This window comes from Nothoprocta perdicaria, unplaced genomic scaffold, assembly GCF_003342845.1.
Source record: "Nothoprocta perdicaria isolate Ctin4 unplaced genomic scaffold, notPer1 scaffold_136, whole genome shotgun sequence".
Lineage (NCBI taxonomy): Eukaryota > Metazoa > Chordata > Aves > Tinamiformes > Tinamidae > Nothoprocta > Nothoprocta perdicaria.
Window position 1 is genome coordinate 1,547,034 of NW_020454494.1, and position 8,853 is coordinate 1,555,886.

Here is an 8,853-nt window from a genome sequence, read left to right on the forward strand (position 1 = left end):
GAAGTGTTGAATAAAAGAAATACTTTGATCTACCAAAAAAAAAAAAAAAAAAAAAAGAAAAGAAAAAGAAAGGTATAATCTCTATCATATATATTTTCAGTTATTATTATTCACAAATTATATTATTGGAAATATTTTTCAAAATTATTTGAGTAAATAATAGGCACATACATAGATTATTTGACCAACAGCATAAAATGAATGTATCACAGGCATATTTGCCAGATATTTCAGCAGAAAAATACTTAGTAGACTGTTCAGAGAATATGCTTGCACTTGATTACAACACAAATTACTACTTTCCAGAAGGTGTAAACAAGCAAATAGAAAGAAATGTGGTTTCTAAAATATTTGAAATTTTAATTYTACAAGAACTATATTTTTTTCATATCCTTTAGTTGCTTGAACCTCCCCGCTACTCACAGAGGCTAAAGGAATATATTTTATTTTAAATATATATACGTACATCAAAAAAGGCAGAATTCCTTATTCTGCCTGAATTGGCAACCACGTGCCGGTTCTGGCCCAGAAGTTACATAGCTACACTGTCAGGTCTGACTTTGTTTTCCAGATTCCCCTTTCAAACAGGGTAGAGGAGACAGGAACATCTAGTACATCATCTAAATTATTTATTTTTGATAACTTTTGGAATCAAAAAAAAATTTGGTATCATCAGCTTTCCTTTCACTGACTACAAACTAAGGTGACTTATTGTTCTTCTTTTCTCTAACTCCAAATTTCAGCTGCTGGATATCTTCCAATCTTTTTCTAATAAGTTTCATTTTGCAGTCAAATGTCTTCTTGTAGTTTACACTCCTCAGTGAGCCTTAGCGTTTTACCTGTTTCCTGCTGCTGGATAAACTAGACAGACAGAGCTTGTCATATTGCAATACTGATCTTCCAGGAATCCAGTGATTCTTGTAACTCTTTTCTGAACAAACTGATTCTTATCATTTTTATATGTAAACATTATAGCTGAAGAAGATAGTGTTTTCAACAGTGCCAGATACCATCACCTTTTACATCCAAGTCAATATATTCCTTTTATTAAAGAATTGTAAGTAGCCATCTTGGCCATGTTATTAAGATCCTTGTAATTCATATTTAACCATAAGAATTTATTTTAGAGTCATTGCTTTCCAGTATGTAGTTCCTGTTTTCTATGATTTCATTTTATGCGTTTTTATCCTCACATCTGTCTATATTAAAAAAGAAAAAGACAAGTGTGACAGTCAGACAATACTACATGACTATTGACACATCTGTGATTCTTAATAATTACTAGAAGAAGACCTTGACTTTTTTTTTGTATGGAGTATGTGAGTAGTAGTATATTTTTTTCAATTTGCTTTATGATTTTCCCCTTTAATTGCTTTTAATTTTTCCCCCCAGAAATAAAAGCTCCAGAAAAGGTTAAAAGCTAACACTCTGAATACTCCAGAATCTTCCAGTAATACAATGATAAGAACAAATTTTTTTCCAGTTATATCAGTATCTGCTCGTGTATTGTGGAATTGGTAGTTTCTTCAGCCAGGTTACTTCCCTATAAAGATGATAAAACTGATCCCTGTTTTGTATATCATTGCACTGCCAGCTGACAGCCTATCATGCTACCAAAAATTAAAATTCATTCCACTGGTGTGTAAGGAATATTCCTGGCCTACTTCCAAAAGATATTGTCATATGAAATCTATGTGGAAAAAAACCAATTACGATTGTCAAGTGTTGTATGCTAGATGAGATGCCAAATTCAGAACATTACTAATCCAAGCTCTCTTCAGGTGGTGCCACTGGCATTCTCACCATCCCAGGGGAATATTATCTACTAGACACCAATAATATAAATCATATTTTAAATAAAATTTGCTTCTGGGCTGAAACATAATACCTTCCTTGAATAATTGTTTGACTGGTTTTAGTTCTTTAAATAACTTCTATGATAAAAGCATGTGAAGATACAAAGTGACATCCTTTACTCAGATGATCTCTTATCTGTGCTATTATTTCATGTTCTTATATCAGGGACTCATCTCTGCCAAGATCTCCACTTCAGCCTTTTCAATAATTGCCCCAATAAATAGTGCAATGTTGAATATGCTCACTGAAAAGAAAAAATTGCTTTCTTTCACTTACCATTCTTTCTCTGTAGTACAGAGAGTTTGTGGAAGATCCACCAGCTTTCTGTGCTTTTTCTGAAATTTGTAGAGACAGACATTTTGAGCAAATTAAGGACTCAGACTACAATACAGCCCAGGGCACATGTATGGCCTAAACAGACATTGTTATTCCAAAAAAAAAAAAAAAAAAAAAGACTTCAAGAGAAAAAGACTTCAAGAAGAGAAGATGCATATATGGCTATCAATGTATATCATGAAGATTGTTTTGAGAAACATGGTAGAGAAGCACACCTTTTATACTCTTTCTTTACTATCTGAGGTTTTGTGAGTATGTATATGCATGAACTTATGTATTTAAGCAATCATAATAGTGCACTGAAGGCACATCATGGCAGTAATTGCAAAATCCTCTTAGTATTTAACTTGTGCTCTCAAAACACAGAACATTTTGATTTAAATTCTCATCTATTAAGTTATAAAGTCAGCTGATTTTACAAAGTTAATGTGAAAAGGGAACTTTTCAAAATGACTTTTTAATGTTCTGTATTTGCACGGGCTAGTCATACAGGGCAGATGGGTACCATTTGTCACTTATTTCTGTTAAAACACAGCAAAAGCAAATCTGTGTATCTTGCTGTTAATAAATATCTTTTTTTTTTTACAATATCTTTTTTTTTCAGAATGACTAGATGTGTTTATGAAGTGTTCATTTCATCCCATTACAATAAGCTTCTCCAATGCATAACCAGGATAGCACTACCTTAACAACCTTGTCATTTCAATTTTTCACACATTCCCATTGTGTGTCTTATATCTCACTGAAGTTTCAACTCATTAGCTGACTGCCAAAAGCCATTAGTCTGTAACATTGCTCAGTCTTAAAAACGTAAAACCGAATTAAAGAAAAAAAAAGAAAAAGGAAAAATCACAAAAGCAAAATTGCCTACAGCCACATTCAGACTCTATTTCTACAGGTTCTGTTAGTTCATTAAACCCAATGTACACTGAAAAGGAACTACCAGACAAAAAATCACGAAGAGTCTATTTTCAGACTGCAAATCTCAACAACATCTCTAAAATACTGTACACAAAAGACACTATTTATCTCTTTACCCTTCAGTAAGCCAAGTAAACAATTTTTTATGCATGCAGCATATACTTGCCATGCATATGGACCTACGTATAATCTAATTATAGCTGAAAAACAGTTTATACTAATTGCTTTGGCTTTGGTTAACATATTAAACCTACAAATTGGTAAAGAGTGTACCTAGCATTAATTTCATAATCACCGTCTCTTATGAAAAAAAAGATCTAGGGAAAGTAGTGCAAAAATATTTATCTCAGATATCTCAAAAATATTTACTGTGAATGACATCATTACGCTTCACTGCATTTTCCTGCATTTTACTGATTTTTTTTTTTACATCTTTTGTAGCCAAGCAGAGACATTTCAGCTTGCTTTTTGTCTGGAACTCTGTTGATGATCTATAATATCCTATAATCATTATAAAAGTAATATATGCATAATACTAATGCATTTCATATCATTACATTACATTAGATCAATAATTAAATTACTGATCAAAAAATAAATTATTTTTTATTTGAAAACTCTCTTTACTTCCATTTATCTCATTTCAATGTTAATTTACTGCAAAGTCATGTAAATATTATTTTTCTGTTGTATTCATTTTTTTTTCAATTGTTACCATTCTTACATTAATAAGAACAACAGCTCAAAGGATAAAGAATTTTGATTTTCCAGTGCAAAATCATGTATACTGCTTTGCTCCCAGACTACACCCTGGGATGATGCCAAGAGGTCTGTTAGCCAGGAAAGCTGCACACAGAAGGAAGGACACTGTTCTCCAGAGTCTGCACCCTCCCACCTGTATAAGCACAAATTTCACCTCCTGTGTGCAAGGCAACCCTGTCATGAAGCACACACGACAGAACTCTCTTGCTGTTTGGGCTTGCTGTTAAAATGTGAGCTAAGCAGACGGACTGAAATTCCTGGGAAAGATCCACTCATAGCTCTAGGACCAAGAATTATCTGGCAATTAATGTGATGTGTATGCAACTTCCTCTTCCAGGTGCACTTGGTGGGATAGTGTTTTTAAAGAAACACTAGGCAATAAGTAACTGTCCTCACAGTGAAGAGAAAATAGTGTAAGCAAATACCTCACTGCTAAGAAGGCATTCCATGCATTTACTTTTTTTCCAGGTTGGCTTATCTTTCATGTTCAGATCAGAATGACTGTCTTTTAATTCATGCCCAAGTTCTCTTTTATTTGATTTTTCAGGCTGAGGAAACAATCTCTGTAAATAATTGATATTAACTTCGTAAATTGAGGTTGTGGGCATTTGTGGGTCCCTTTGTTTTTCTTCCCTAAGCTAAACAGTTGTGTTCATGTCTGTGTTTTCCCTGCGAGAGAGAGGAAAGACATCTGGGCTGCAGCAGGGACATGGGATAACAGGGAACAGCATAAGATCATATGAATACCCAGAGTGTTTTTGACTGTAGGAACCTGCCTCTGAAGGTGGCCACCTTGAGATAGCTAGAGAAGAGTATGAGAACACAGTATGTTTCCCCAAAACACTCTCCCACCCTCAAACAATTTGCAGTCTTGCTCTTGTAGGAGCAAATGTTGGGGGATATTTGCGGGGTTCTGTAGGAAAAACAAGGATCTGTGCTTTAGAGAGAAAAACAATTTTAACTATAAGAAGTCACATTCACAGGTACTTGTAGATGATTGAATTCATGTAATAATAGTAAATAGGTGGTAAAAGACTCCTCAGATCCATCCCTCTCTCCTGACAATATGAGAACTTCACATGAGCAACATACTCTGAAAGCTAGGAGAGTCAAACTTTTAAATGGTAAAAGTGAAAATAAAATGAGATGGCTCGCAATACAGTTGCCAAGAAAAATGTCTAATTTAAACTTGGATTCTAGCCAACATTTTCTCTGCTATGCTGTCTGAGAATGTGTTACATTTTCAAGGTCTGCAGGCAATACTTCAAAGCTCTGTATTTAGAGATGCTGCTAATATACTCTCCTCTCTTCTGAAAAGATAATATAAATACTTACCTTGAAGTCCCAATGTCCCTGTATCACATTCTTGCACAGGATTGATGAAGAAAGAGGTTTTATATTAATGAGCTTATTGGCAAAAGAATGAGATAGAGATTCTTCTGTTTCCTCCTTCTCTGCTATCACTAACATTTGAAGCAAAAATGTCTGCAATATTTGCTATGTATACTGAAAAAGTACATAGAGACTCATTTTGATCATAAGATCAAATTCCAGTGATTAAGTGCTCCACAGACATACATATGGCTCATGCCTTTCAATGCTTAAACATTAAAAAATAAATAGGTGGAAACAAAAGGACACAATCAAGTCATACTATGTAGAAGTACAGTTACATGTTTATCTCTGTTCCCTCATATTCTTGCTATTGCATAATGTAGCTTTTTTTCTTTTAAAATTATTAAATATTTCAGATCAAAAATCCCGTAACATGATTTCAAGACATACAAATATAATAATAATACTAAATAATAAAAGTGAAAAAAAAACAGTTTTCCTAATGTAATACTTTTAGCTCCCACATGGGGAGACACAAGGGATACAGCCTGGAAATGCATGGAAAGAAATGTTATTGACAAGATGTCTGGACATGTGCTCTTGGAAAGAGGTGCTCGATGGAGGTGCCATGCTGCTGAAAGACCATGGCTGTGGGAAACCGTTACTGAGATAGGGACACCTCTGCAGGGACTATGGCATTCCTGCCCTGGCAGGGTTGGAAGACCCCTCCCAGAGCAGGAATACTCTGAAGAAGCAAAGAGGAGGAGAAGAAAGTCAGAAGGTCTTGGCAATTTGTGTTCTAGCAGTTCGCATATTTAAAGGTTTTGTTGTTATTTTTAGTTTGTGTTTTTTTTTTTTTTCTTCTTGACAGCCACCATCATGTTGTGGGGACCTTCTATTTTTAAGCAAAACTTTTGTGAGTAGATGAGTAGTATCATACAGGCTCTTCATACATCGCAGAAGATATGTTACTTTTTTTTAATCTTGTGCAACTGAATAATGTAAGTCTGTGTATAATTCTATATTCGTCTGTTGACTTCGAATAACCACTTAGAAGAGAAACCAAGAGAAGCCAATGAATCAACATTATCTTTCAAAATAAATTGTTTGTATTGATACTTCAGCATGTAAATTAACTTTTGTTCTATTGTTTTTCTTAAACATTTGAATAGTTTAAGGTCATATTTCTTGGAATTTAGAAGACTAGAAGCATTCTATATGTAGGAGTTACTTTTTCTAATCCTGCATTCACATTTTATTAAGCATTGAGTTTTCCACATTCATTTATTGACAGCGACATATTCTCTATATTGGAAATTAATGTGTTTAAAGGTGATTTTATGCGGGTAGCCTTTCAGCTAATTCTCCTGTGGTTCTWTACAGAAGAGCAGCTATTATAGAACAAAATGGACTGAGTATTCTGTTTATATATTAATTCATGACAAATTTATTTATGATTTCCACCAAGGTTAGTGAAAGTCAAAGATCTATAAAATAACATACAAAAGTTAAATAAAAATAATATTTTTCAAAAGCCTATTATAGTTCCATTTTTGAACACCTTTTCTTTTGCAAAAGATGACATTAAAAATAAAAGTTTTCATGCCAAAATATAAAATTAAAAATAAACATACTCAGAAATCTATTTTAATTAACCAATATAAAAGAATAGATGTTCAAATATGGTACATATTACTAATAAAGTGTGTGTTATCAGGCCTACCATTCTCAACAAGCTGTCAGATAAAGGTTTATATCTTTACAAGCCTTTCTGTATAAGTACAAAAAGATGAAATGTAAATATGCAAAAAAAGTCCATTTAGGATTAAATATACTTTAACATTCATAGAAGAGATTCACACCTCTTATAGTTTTTGTCAACAGACTAGCCCAGAATCCTGTTTTGCTTTTGTTTGAAGATGATTAATGAAGGCACATTAATGAATATTAATTAGTTAATATAATAAATTCAGGATTAGAAGAAATTTATTTTAACATGACAACCTGTTATGGAAATGCTCTGCACAAATATTATTCCTGTGTTTTCCACTTTCTGTTTTAAACTTTCTAAATGAAGAAAACAGACATGGATAAAAATAGGCATTTCTGTTTTCCCACAATTCAAGCACATTTCTTAAAAATCTTGGAGCATTTCCAAATGTTTCTTAAGGTAAAGCAACTGAATCCACTTGGCTTTTAACTTAGCGAGATGTTGTAAAACACAAGGGCTTCAAAATTTGTAAGTCTATAGATTTCCTCATGAAGTATTTCCTTTTGTAAAAAATATTTTGTACTGTAACTAAACATATGAAGTCAATCCTGTGTGTGAAGATAATAAGAAAGTATATTGCAAAGTGCACCATGCCAAAGTTCATGGCACCAAATAGGTGAAATTCGGGAGTTATTTCCATCCATTTTGATTCATGGCAATATTACAGTGCAGGCAAAGCTCTGCTGTCCTGAGCACAGAAGTACACCTCAGGAGGTGGACGTTTTTTGGTTCACAAGTTGATCTCTTGTCATTCTGGAGACCATACTTAATGATCCTTCCTGTCTCCTGCCTTTTGGACAACTCTCTTCCATGTTTCTTAGATGCTGTTGATTTTTGCTTGGTTTTCTATATCTTTTTGATTCTTCTTGTTTTCTTTCATCTTCTGTTATTCACAAATGTACAGTTCCACAAATCAGTAACTCCAATCTCTGCAGTCCGAGACAAATCCTCTTTATGTTCCTTGACATATATCTTATTCCAGTCTTTCCCCATGATCCAATAGCTCAGAAAGTAGCCTTTTCTATATATCAATATTTTTTTAACAAAGTGGTTCTTAATTGTGTTCTCATGTAAATGGAGTGAAAGCTGGTAGCAGAATTACTGAATTCAGTGACCTCTGCGATTGCCTGCAAATTGATAGAATGCTTACTGGCAGCTGCAGAGAGCCTTCACATAAAAAAAAAAGGGATTATTTATATACTATAATATATGCTGTCATGTCACTTTTACTAGCATTGTGTTTGTAACTCTCCCTTTTTTTCCGGCAATGGTTTTTTCCTTTGTACTTTTTAAATATAAAAGAGAAATGTTCTCTAAAAGAAAAAAATAAAATAATTCTACTCTCCTTTGTTTCAGATTTCAAAACCATTCCTATGAAAGGAGAACAGCACTATCATCTGGTAATCAGGTTATGAAGAACTGGAATCACAGGATTATACCATGAATTATTTGGAAGGGATTTCTGGAGGATGTATAGTCTAAACTCCACTCCAGGAAAAGTATTGGACCAATAATACTGTAGAATTTTGGATGGAATTCTACTTTCATTTATGAAGACACTAAGGAATATTTAGACTTCAAAATTGTTTCCTGAAAACTCAGGATAACTACACGAAGGCTATACAGACCTTTAAACGGCAAAAACCTCCACTTCCTGAAGCACCATCTCCTAGTAAATGTCTCTCCCTTTGAGAACTGAACTAATATGTGTCATCCCTTGCACTGATTTTATTTGGTTTTAGTTGTATTATCAGAAATGTTGACACGAAGAAACCATCAGCTTTCTTTTTGAAAAGCGCTTCCTTCAAGGCACACAGCCATATGCATGAAGCTGCAGCTTACTAAGAACTGTGCACCTCATTCTCCCATGT